Source organism: Schistocerca piceifrons, chromosome 1 (assembly GCF_021461385.2).
Source record: "Schistocerca piceifrons isolate TAMUIC-IGC-003096 chromosome 1, iqSchPice1.1, whole genome shotgun sequence".
NCBI lineage: Eukaryota > Metazoa > Arthropoda > Insecta > Orthoptera > Acrididae > Schistocerca > Schistocerca piceifrons.
Window position 1 is genome coordinate 446823621 of NC_060138.1, and position 11864 is coordinate 446835484.

At 45.0% G+C, this 11864-nt stretch overlaps 1 pseudogene; it reads left to right on the forward strand.

Annotated features, from left to right (window-relative positions):
* The first annotated feature begins 2525 nt into the window (after positions 1 to 2525).
* LOC124721968 lies at positions 2526 to 2643 on the forward strand (annotated as a pseudogene).
* The last annotated feature ends 9221 nt before the right edge of the window (positions 2644 to 11864 follow it).

Below are 11864 nucleotides of genomic sequence, written 5' to 3' on the forward strand. Positions count from 1 at the left end.
CTTCATTTTCAGAAATTGAAAAAGTCTTAAAATGACATCCTCTTAGGACCCTGGAAAACATTCAGAAGATCGTGACCAACATGTTAAAGGCTCTAACGGTTGAAGCCTTACAGCGCTGCCACCAAGACTGGGATCGACTCCGTCAGTGTATACCTGCCGAAGGGAACTATTTTGAAGGAAACGATATTGTTGTTTGAAAAAAGGGAAATAATATTGTTGTTTGAAGACTTTGGTTGATAAAAAACAGTTTCATTACTTTTCTCACATACCTCATATACCGTTTGTAATCAATACAGTTTTTATAAGTAACGTTTTTCAACTATTTTTCATTTTTATTAAAACAACTTTCGAAAGTATACAGTTTGCTAAATCTGTGTATTAGGGAGTTGGGGAGAGGGTGGGAGGCAGCTTTGGCAGTTATTCAGGGCCACTGCATCATCTAGGTATGGATCTGACCGGAGAGATCATCTTCCTGGTTATTACGACAAGGAAATCAACATTTATAGAAGTCCGAGAAGCGGTTCAGATTTCCAAGGACGAATGTAAATTCAGTAGAGAATATGGCTATAGCCTTGCAGCTTCGTGGTTTCCCGCTTCCGAAGAAGTAAGTACACAGCGGCGGAGCGCGAGGAATATAAACAACGGTCAGGAAGCCACCCGTGTGACACGGCAGTAATATTTTGATTAATATCCTCCCCCCCCCCTCTCTTGCTCTGCCTGTTCGCTTTCAATTCAATGACGATAGGCCACCAGTAGTAAACGGAAAAATTTTACGCAATAACCCCTGTTCTCCAGAACAAGTGCGGGTAAACTTCCCTTTATTAGTGAATGCGACTCTCGTTTTTGACAGCATTCACCTGATTGTGAACGCCAGAAGATCCAGAAGGAGATCACAACAGGTGGGGGTCGAAACGCCCATCGTGTAGGAGAAACATGACGCGGTCTAACAACCTAAGGATTTTACCTCAATTTCATGTTTTTACTGACGCGAATAAAGTTTTAGGCACTTGGAATCTTCAATTGTCAACAGATTTATAGTTTATCGTAGTAGCATACGGTTTTTACTGCCCTTAGGCGAAGAATTCTACGAATGGGAAGTTTTCTTTCTAGAAATAATTGGCGCCCGCTGGCGCGACACCCAGACGCCGCTCCAAGGGCGGGCGCCACGCGGTAACGGATGTCTCACGCAAGAGCCCGCGAAACCGGTTTCACTGCGTCACTCCTGGCATTTGCTGGCGTTCTACACGTTCGCTCTGACTCAGCACGCTATGAATTTCGGATTAGGACCTCGGAAAATCATGTCAGCGGTTTCGTTCTTCCAAAACCACATTCTGTATCGCTAAGTTGTGCGTTTCCCTCATAAATTACGCCTGCTTGCCGAAAATCTCAAGTTTACTTTGGAGCTGCCAACACCAAAATGGAATTAATTATTAAGTAGGCTGGAAACGTATCACCCTTGATCGCTCTGGTAGATAAAACGGTCCTGTGTAGACATTTCACGATATTACGAGCGCCGTTATTCTGGTTGTAAATTTGCTTGTATAAATCGTACAAAATAACAAAAACAGTACGTAAGTACTCGCTCAGCTCCATATTTATTAATTAAAACCCATTTCGGAGGCTTTCTTTCAACATCATGTCACAGAATTCGTATTTTTGCTTGCCAGTGAGGCTTGACAATTGGCATTACTTTGAACTGGGACGCGGTCGTACCTAGTGACATTAAATTAAATCGCTCAATGGTCGGCGCCACGGTTTACGTAGTTGATTAATATTACGCGACAAAGAACTGTCGTCCCGCATGTATCCAAGGCGGACTACATTTAACATAATTACATTTATTGGGGATGAGGAGGAGAAAAGGGTGGCAGTGGCGACGAAAAATGATTATAGAACGTGCAAGCAGAAAGCTGAATTCGAATCAGTCGTTGGTGTGCTAATTACTGCCGGAGGGGCCCGATGCTGAGACAAGTGGAACTGAAATATCTACCCCAAACAAAATGAAGTAAAGTGCACACAATAAATATCCCATATATGACTTATATAAATACATTATTAGGCACTAATTACTGTGATTTTACGAAGAATGACCCTCTGCCGACCCTCTGCCAGGCACTTAATTGTGAACTGCAGAGTAATCATGTAGATATACGCATAGATGAAATGCCGGTTTTGCGAAGACGTCACAGCTTTTGTCGTGTATAAAAGTGGACTTCCAAGGTTAGCAAACAAACCGAGAGAAATTCTTCTGTCTACGAAATTCTGTTTCAAAAGGTGCGACAGTAAAAGAATTATCAGGTGCAAACGATACGACATAGTTGCAAAACTGGCATCCTACGTTAGAATTTTGCAAGAAAATGAAGCATCAGAATTACGTTCCCCAATGGTTTGTTTAGACGGAACGTAGATCCACATACATTACACCGTGAGTAAATGCCGGAAGAGTGACGATGTCGAAAGAGATTTGTCAAACAAAACTGGCGGACGATGTTCAATTTTTTTATGCTTTTACTGTGAGTTAACCAGGCAACGGCCTTGCCGCAGTGGATACACCGGTTCCCGTGAGATCACCGTAGTTAAGCGCTGTCTGGCGTGGTCGGCACTTGGATGGGTGACCATCCAGGCCACCATGCGCTGTTGCCATTTTTGGGGGGCACTCAGCCTCGTGATGCCAACTGAGGAGCTACTCGACCGAATAGTAGCGGCTTCGGTCAAGAATACCATCATAACGACCGGGAGAGCGGTGTGCTGACCCCACACCCCTCCTATCCGCATCCTCCACTGAGGATGACACGGCGGTCGGGTGGTCCCGGTAGGCCACTCGTGGCCAGAAGACGGAGTGTTAACTGGAAGTCGGCCGATTAGCTCCCTAGCTCGGAATCAGCAGAAGTCGTAAGACTTAGACCGGCAGTCAATGTTATCTAGCTGACCATTAGAGGTAGCCATTGTTGTCTGCGGTGTTACCCTGTTTCCTAAAATTTCCTTTACTGGGGATACGTGCACGTAACCGCTGCCGTTAGGATCGTTATTAAACGTGTCACTACGTAAGACAATTTCAGTTCCGATTACTAAGAACACTTAAAGTGATTTACCTCTGTGCGTGACTTCTGCTTTAGCGGAAGCATGAATCACGAGTTAAGGTGCCTGCCTACAGGAGACAGGAGTGGTGTGTTGCCTCCGCAAGGCTGCTCCTTCTGGAAATCGCCCAATTTACAACTACGAGGTGCATTCAAGTTCTAAGGCCTCCGATTTTTTTTCTAATTAACTACTCACCCGAAATCGATGAAACTGGCGTTACTTCTCGACGTAATCACCCTGCAGACGTACACATTTTTCACAACGCTGACGCCATGATTCCATGGCAGCGGCGAAGACTTCTTTAGGAGTCTGTTTTGACCACTGGAAAATCGCTGAGGCAATAGCAGCACGGCTGGTGAATGTGCGGCCACGGAGAGTGTCTTTCATTGATGGAAAAAACCAAAAGTCACTAGGAGCCAGGTCAGGTGAGTAGGGAGCATGAGGAATCACTTCAAAGTTGTTATCACGAAGAAACTGTTAGATAACGTTAGCTCGATGTGCGGGTGCGTTGTCTTGGAGAAACAGGACAAGCGCAGCTCTTCCCGGACGTTTCTGTTGCAGTGCAGGAAGGAATTTGTTCTTCAAAACATTTAGGTAGGATGCACTTGTTACTGTAGTGCGCTTTGGAACATAATGGGTAAGGATTACGCCATCGCTGTCCCAGAACATAGACACCATCATTTTTTCAGCACTGGCGGTTACCCGAAATTTTTTTGGTGGCGGTGAATCTGTGTGCTTCCATTGAGCTGACTGGCGCTTTGTTTCTGGATTGAAAAATGGCATCCACGTCTCATCCATTGTCACAACTGACGAAAAGAAAGTCCCATTCATGCTGTCGTTGTGCGTCAACATTGCTTGGCAACATGCCACACGGGCAGCCATGTGGTCGTCCCTCAGCATTCGTGGCACCCACCTGGATGACACTTTTCGCATTTTCAGGTCGTCATGCAGGATTGTGTGCACAGAACCCACAGAAATGCCAACTCTGGAGGCGATCTGTTCAACAGTAATTCAGCGAGCCCCCAAAACAATTCTCTCCACTTTCTTGATCATGTCGTCAGACCAGCTTGTGCGAGCCTGAGGTTGTTTCGGTTTGTTGTCACACGATGTTCTGCCTTCATTAAACTGTCGCACCCACGAACACACTTTCGACACATCCATAACTCCATCACCACATGTCTCCTTCAACTGTCGATGAATTTCAATTGGTTTCACACCACGCAAATTCAGAAAACGAATGATTGCACGCTGTTCAAGTAAGGAAAACGTCGCCATTTTAAGTATTTAAAACAGTTCTCATGTTCTGCCTTCATTAAACTGTCGCACCCACGAACACACTTTCGACACATCCATAACTCCATCACCACACGTCTCCTTCAACTGTCGATGAATTTCAATTGGTTTCACACCACGCAAATTCAGAAAACGAATGATTGCACGCTGTTCAAATAAGGAAAACGTCGCCATTTTAAGTATTTAAAACAGTTCTCATTCTCGCCGCTGGCAGTAAAATTCCATCTGCCGTACGGTGCTGCCATCTCTGGGACGTATTGACAATGAACGCGGCCTCATTTTAAAACAATGCGCATATTTCTATCTCTTTCCAGTCCGGAGAAAAAAAATCAGAGGCCTTAGAACTTGAATGCACCTTGTAGAACACACTGCACCAGCACTCTTTTCTATTTCTAGGACGTAAATACGATGGCGCTCTCATCCTGACGAAGTCTTCGTTTCGCTTTGCCAGCGTAGCCTAGCCAGAAAGCTCTTAAAGCGAGTATTTCATTTACAAGTTATTTTTACAGTCTAGAAACACTAGATCAGTTTGGTCTAAGACTCTTTGTACGTGCGTGCCGTACCAGTACTCTAAGTTGCATGTTCATCTTCAGGGATAAGACACTACCATTTGAGCCGCCCAAGCAACGACCAGATCCAAGTTTCAGTCTGCCATCCGAGTGTTCAGCAGCGGGATTTCCCCTGGCAGTTGCGTAGTGGGAGTCTGGAATGCGCCAGATGGCACGGCGGCCCGCGAGCCGTGGCGTTGCCCTCGCTACGGAGGAGGAGCAGGAAGCCCGTCGGTTGCTGGTGCGGTGGCGAGCTTCCAGAAGCCAGCTGGCGGGGGCGGTTGCGGGGGCAGAGTGCGGCCGCGGGGGCGGACGTGCGTGACGGACCGCCAGCGACGAGAACGCTCGCTGCCAAGGGCAACCGCCGAGCTGCCGGTGATAACCACCGTGCGCGCCAGTTACGTGACTCTGCGCGAAGCCTTCCGTGGTCGACGTAATATCTCTGGAATATTTTTTTCACTACGACATGCACAGCGTATCAGAAGGAGAATTCTGATGAAACCTTGTAGAGTGGGAGGAAATTACATATCACTCGGTAAGTTAATTCAGTGGTTTTGGATACACTCATGTAAAGTGTGCCACAGAGATTATTTCCAGTAGCTTTATAAATTTTAATGTCAGTCCTGGACTACGAAAGAATTTCTGGATTGCCATCTGCTGTGAGATCTGTAGCCTTGCTTATTAACCTGTCGTAGCCAGCAAGCGGGCCAAGTGACGTAGCGCCAAGGCACTGCACTCGTATTCGAGAAAAGCTAGGTTCAAACCGTACCCAGCCCTTCGCATTTACTTTTCACTAACTTTGTTCCCTTATGGAACCGCTGTGCACAGCGACTGTATATTACTATAAGGAAGGACAGAAATACAGCAATCAGTAACAATCCCATTGGTTTTATTTATTATTATATTTGCATAGCCAGGTACCAAGGTTTCAGCTAAAAATAGCCGTCTTCAGTGCATGTGTTGCTGTGAGTTTGTTGGATTATAAATCACTCAAATGCACTAAAGATGGCTATTTATAATTGAAATCTGGATACGCAAGAATAACAAAAAACCAACGGGATTGCTACTGACTGCTGTATTCCTATACTTCCTTAGATGTTTACTTTTTTCCGTGGTTTTCCTATCACTGAAGGCTGATGCATGGATGACCTCTTTGGAAATGACACTGTCAATTTCCTTCTCTATCATGGTACAGTCTTGGTTCCAGTTATAATACGTCAAATCAAAATGCAAATCGACGTCTACCGCAGAGTTTGGACAGTTATGTTGGTGATGCTGTGGGTGGAACGCCAGTAACGTTTTGTTGTTATTGTCACTGCTGCAGTTGTATGGAGGAGCTAATACTTCCACTCCTCGAACCTTGCCAAATGTAAATGTCCATTCCCCCCAGTGTTTCACAGGTAAATGAAAGAGTTTTCCCAATGCTCGCAAGTGCTTGAACGACATTGCCGTTCTCAACTCTCTTTTTTCACCCTAACATAAAGTTTTGCATCACCCCAGTTCCCAGAACTCCTGACGATAGACGTTTACTGTGGATATTGTAGCAGTTCAGAGTAAACAACCATGCATGACCAGCGCCTATTACATGGAGGGGGTCCGACAGCCGATCAGTTCCAGTCATTCCACCAGGAGGAGGTGCACGGTCGTGTTGTCTGTAGTTCAACCATGCCTAGGCAGTCAATATCGCGGTTCGATCGCGTCCACATTGTTACTTCGTGCCAGGCACGGCTCTCAACAGGGGAAGTGCCCAGGCGTCTCGGAGTGAACCAAAGCGATGTTGTTCGGATATGGAGGAGATACAGAGAGACTTGAACTGTCGATGACATGCCTCGCTCAGGCCGCCCAAAGGCTACTATTGCAGTGGATGGCCGCTACCTACGGATTATGGCTCGAAGGAACACTGACAGCAACACCATCATGTAGAATAATGCTTTCTGTGCAGCCACAGGACGTCGTGTTACGACTCCAACTGTGCGCAATAGGTTTCATGATGCACAACTTCACTCCTGATGTCAATGGCGAGGTTTTTCTTTGCAACCACGACACCATCCAGCGCGGTACAAATGGGCCCAAAGACATGCCGAATGGACCGCTCAGGTCTTGCATTACGTTCTCTTAACCGATGAGTGTCGCATATCCCTTCAACCAGACAATCGTCGAAGACGTGTTTGGAGGCAACCAGGTAAGGCTGAACGCCTTAGACACTCTGTCCAGTGAGTGCAGCAAGGTGGAGGTTCCCTGCTGTTTTGGGGTTGCATAATGTGGGGCCGACGTACGCCGCTGGTTGTCATGGTAGGCGCCGTAACGGCTGTACGATACGTGAATGCCATCCTCCGACCGATAGGGCAACCATATCGGCTGCATATTGGCGAGGCATCCGTCTTCATGAACGACATCTTGTGAATGGCTTCCTTCAGGATAACGACATCGCTCGATAACGACATCGCTCGACTAGAGTGGCCAGTATGTTCTCCAGGCACGAGCCATATCCAACATGCCTGGGATAGATTGAAAGGGGGTTTATTGCTGAGGTGACCCACCAACCATTTTTTGACACACACACACACACACACACACATATATATATATATATATATATATATATATATATATATATATATATATATATTTTTTTTTTTTTTCTGGCCGTACACAGGGTCGGCCAACTCCGTCCCACCGTCTACTACCCCGGAACGTAATTTGCGTACATCACTTGTCTGCGTCTGTTGTTATCCCATGTGAAAGTGTCTGAACCTTTTCAAAATATTTAGGAATCGTGTAACTGAGGCGGTATATGGATACCAGTCCGTTATTCAGCCGGTCGCTTTTGGGAAACCGCCTAAAAATTATTTTAAGGCTGGCACGCACACAAGTTCTCGTCATTAATCCGCTGGACGGATTTGATCCGGGGCGGGCGCACCTCCGAGAATCCCGGGACTGACGTGCTAACCCTTGTGGCTATCCAGGCGAGTTTATCAAAAAGTTAGTAACGGATACTTGTTTACATGACAACTATCATACCAACAACCAACCAGAGAATGAATGCAACTCCAGCCTATGTCTGGAGTGTGAGACTTCGGCTGGTCGATTTCCCATAATAAAATACCAACAGCCGTTATTTTGGTTTTAGTTGTTAGGCAATCAGTTTCGACATAACATCATGTCATCTTCAGGCCTTCGTATATCGACTAACCGTCGTGTTAGAAACCAATGCGGCACTGTCAACTGGTATCGTGAAGATTTTTTTGTTCACGGGCATGTGCGCTCCTTGGACAGCAGATGAGACATTCTGTCACAGAATTTTCGTTATTACTTAAATGATTACAGGTGAATTATAAAACCATCTTCGTTCAAGGTCCCTAAGTACTCCAAATAAACGTTGCACTTTTACTAGTTCTATCTTAGCTCTCAGCGCTACGTTGAAACTGTAACAGTCAATTAGTAACCTCAGCAACGGGGAAATGTAACAAAATTGTCTTCCAGCAAGCGAGCTTTAACACACACACACAAAACACACACAGAGACTGAGGCTCGGTGTCGTCAGAAGTGTTGTTTGATTGCTCGGCTGTTAACCCAATTTCACAGGGCATGCGTAGCCATCTGGATGATGTTACGGTTCTGTGTTTGCTACGGGATCGTGGCACAAATTACTGTCGGAGAAAGTCACCAAGTTTGATACCTCCTTTTCCGATGCATACACAGAACCATCAGAATCCCATTTACTACCTGTACGTTTATTTGTAGACCTCGCAGAGCACACACGCGCAAGTCTGAGAATGTTAGCTCCGCTTTGCCAGCGCAAAAATCTAGAAATGCAGTTTGATATTCCGCTTACAGCATAGCATACAAACGTGCGATCATTTTGATCTCTGTGATACATACAGAATTCCTTATTTGGTCATTTACATGGGATGTAATTTGCCTTATAAAATAAGGTGGATTAACTGGCGCCACTACCAAACTGATGTCTACGACGCTTCTGGAAATCATTAGCTATAAGTATGCCTTAAAGTTTCTCTACTTGAAATGATATCGTATTATATGACAGCTTCTTTTCGGATGGATGCGACCCAGTGTTAAACTGGTCCGGATGCGATGAGGCAGTTGCTCTTTCTGGCGAAACATGTGTAAGATTTTACTCATTACCTCCTTTACTATCTATGAAATAATGCGTGTGATGATTCGTTCGCAGGGAAAAATTACAAACGTGCCCGTAACGAAACTATTTTACCCAAAAAATTCAATATGATAGCTGTTTATGACCAAAGCTGTCAACGAGAAGAAAAAAGTTATCTTTGAACTATTGGTCTACAAATGGATTCCATTCTATAACGAAACAGAGAGTTGCTATTCCTGGAGTCTTTACTGAATGGGTACCGCTCAGAACACATAATATAAAATGGTTTATTTTTTTAGTTTTTGATTTAACAAGAAACAGCAAGCAGAAGCAGACTTGCGACAATGAACAGTATATATGCTCATGAGCAACCGAACTGGAGACAGTTATCTAGTAGCGTGAGCACGCTTCTTCATGTCGAAGCATCGTGGCGTGGACTCCTTGAGTTCGCGACAGCATTGAGGAGACATCCTGATATCTTTTACATCAGTCGCGAGCCGGGTGCAAGGCGGGCACAAATTAACCGGTGACGTCTCAGATGTGATCCATAGGACTGACGTCACGTGACATTTCGGGCCAAAATGCTCCATCATGTCAGTGGGTATCAAGCTGATACAATTAGGGAGCGATGGCTGATGCACTTCCTTGCTAAAGATATAGTTCACCTGTAGATAGCTGCAGGCGGACCAAGGAATGTCCAATATAGGACCATAGGTAGCTGTATCGTAAGCTGGTGAGAGACGTCCTAATTTCATTCCAAGCAAACGGGCCCCTGTTCCCCCTGAGAATACCTCCTCTGCCAACCTGAAAGGCGCCGTGTTCATTTTCAGGATGCTTCTCCTAATGTGATATTCTATATTCTCGAAGCCTGACATCGGTGAGTACCAATGTGTATCGCAACTCATTAGTCTGTGCGCCCTTTTCCCGCACTTTGACGTCCAGTGTTAACAGTCCTGCGTCCTTGTCAATCTCTGTGCCTTGTGATATGCGATGAGCGAAGGTAAGTACTTGGGACGCTGGCTACTGTACCTAAACCGCGAAGAGGTGACTGTGGACGGTATTGTTGCTCAGCAGTTGTTCATCCATTAGTCACTTGACGACCGATTTGTTGCACATTTTCCGCCTGTTCTCTATTACAATAATCGATAGCTGATAATGATTCTTAACATGATTATATTTGTGCCCATGGCAATTTACTGTGCTGGCGGCGGTATTTTTTTAGCCGATATATTCACGGTACAATCATGGCTCAATGGGGAGGGCACATATACTATATGCCTTGAGTGTCCAGAATTAAATGACGATCAGATGCGATCATAGGGTGCGTCGTCACCATGGTGCGATCGCTAATGGCCACGAATACACCCTATTCACGTGTCTCTTCCAACTGATCCATGGGTCTTTTAAGTCCAACTAATCCATCCGTCGTGGGTCTTTCCCCCAACGCAGCAGTTACCTCTATTTGAATTGCTCGAGAGTGTATCCTTACAGAGACTAACTACATGGTGAAAATGATTTGAGAAACTTTTCAGTCGTCCTGAAATACCCGATTATCTTAGAAGCCAAATACAAAAATCAATTATATCTGTCAAAAAGTGAAACTTACAGGAAATTTCAACCGCTATAAAGGAGCGAGAAATACTCTATGCTAAAAGAGCTACAGGCAGATTTAAATGTGACTGTGCGTAAGGTTCAAATGGCTCTGAGCACTATGGGACTTAACTTCTGAGGTCATCAGTCCCCTACAACTTAGAACTACTTAAACCTAACTAAACTAAGGACATCACACACATCCATGCCCAAGGCAGGATTCGAACCTGCGACCGTAGCGGTCGCACGGTTCCAGACTGTAGCTCCTAGAACCGCTCGGCCACCCCGGCCGGCTGTGCGTAAGGATATGGATCTTGCGACATGGAGGAGGCTATGTTGATAAGTTTCGTAAGTTAGAAATACCCTTCGCGAGATACGATGTCAGTAAGAATGTCGCCTGATAAACTAACATGCAGGCAAGTTGCTTAGCGGTTGGCCCGCCGACAAGGGGAATGTCGTTTCGACATGAAACCGGTTCCGTGCTCCAGTCTAGCGAAGCGTAAAACGAACTGACAGCTTTATTTACTTCATTTGAAAAGATTCAAAAATTTAGTGCCGGCAGTTATCAAAAAAGTGTTACACAGTATGTCCTATTTTTAAAGCAATATATCGAAGGCGTAAACTAACATCTTATTCCTTAAATATCGTGTATTTTACAGATTCTCTCTAGATACAGGGATTCTCCGAATCTCGGAGTAATCTTTTCAAGGTGAATAACCACCGCATAGTACGAGATACTTTAACTTTCAAAGATGAAGAACAGTAAAACAGAGAATCAGAAAACAGCAAAATGAGAGAGCCCGCGAGAAGTAATATCCAAAATATGTTGACCTTGTTTCAAACCACGGAGAATGTAGAACATGAGAACTGCGGAAGTTGCGGCGATCTCATAGGCTATACGAATCGAGTATATTACAGAGTTGCTTTCCAGTGAATTACCATGGAGAATGGATCGATTTCATTACGCTGGGTACAAAGTAAGAGCGTCCATTATGGGAAAAAGGTGAATGAGGAGCTTAAAGACACCGGAAAAGGAAATCGAAGACATTTCTACCAACGACATAAGTGGAAATGTTAAACAAAAATGTAAAAGGAATAGGAACAGAAGTGTGTAACAGATCAACTCTTGGGACCGCAACAGATTGTTAACTATACAGAAAATAATTTTCTGAACACGAAGGTCGCTCATGAGAAGAGGGAACGTGTTAAATTTCATCGGCAAATCTTTGGCAGAGCAT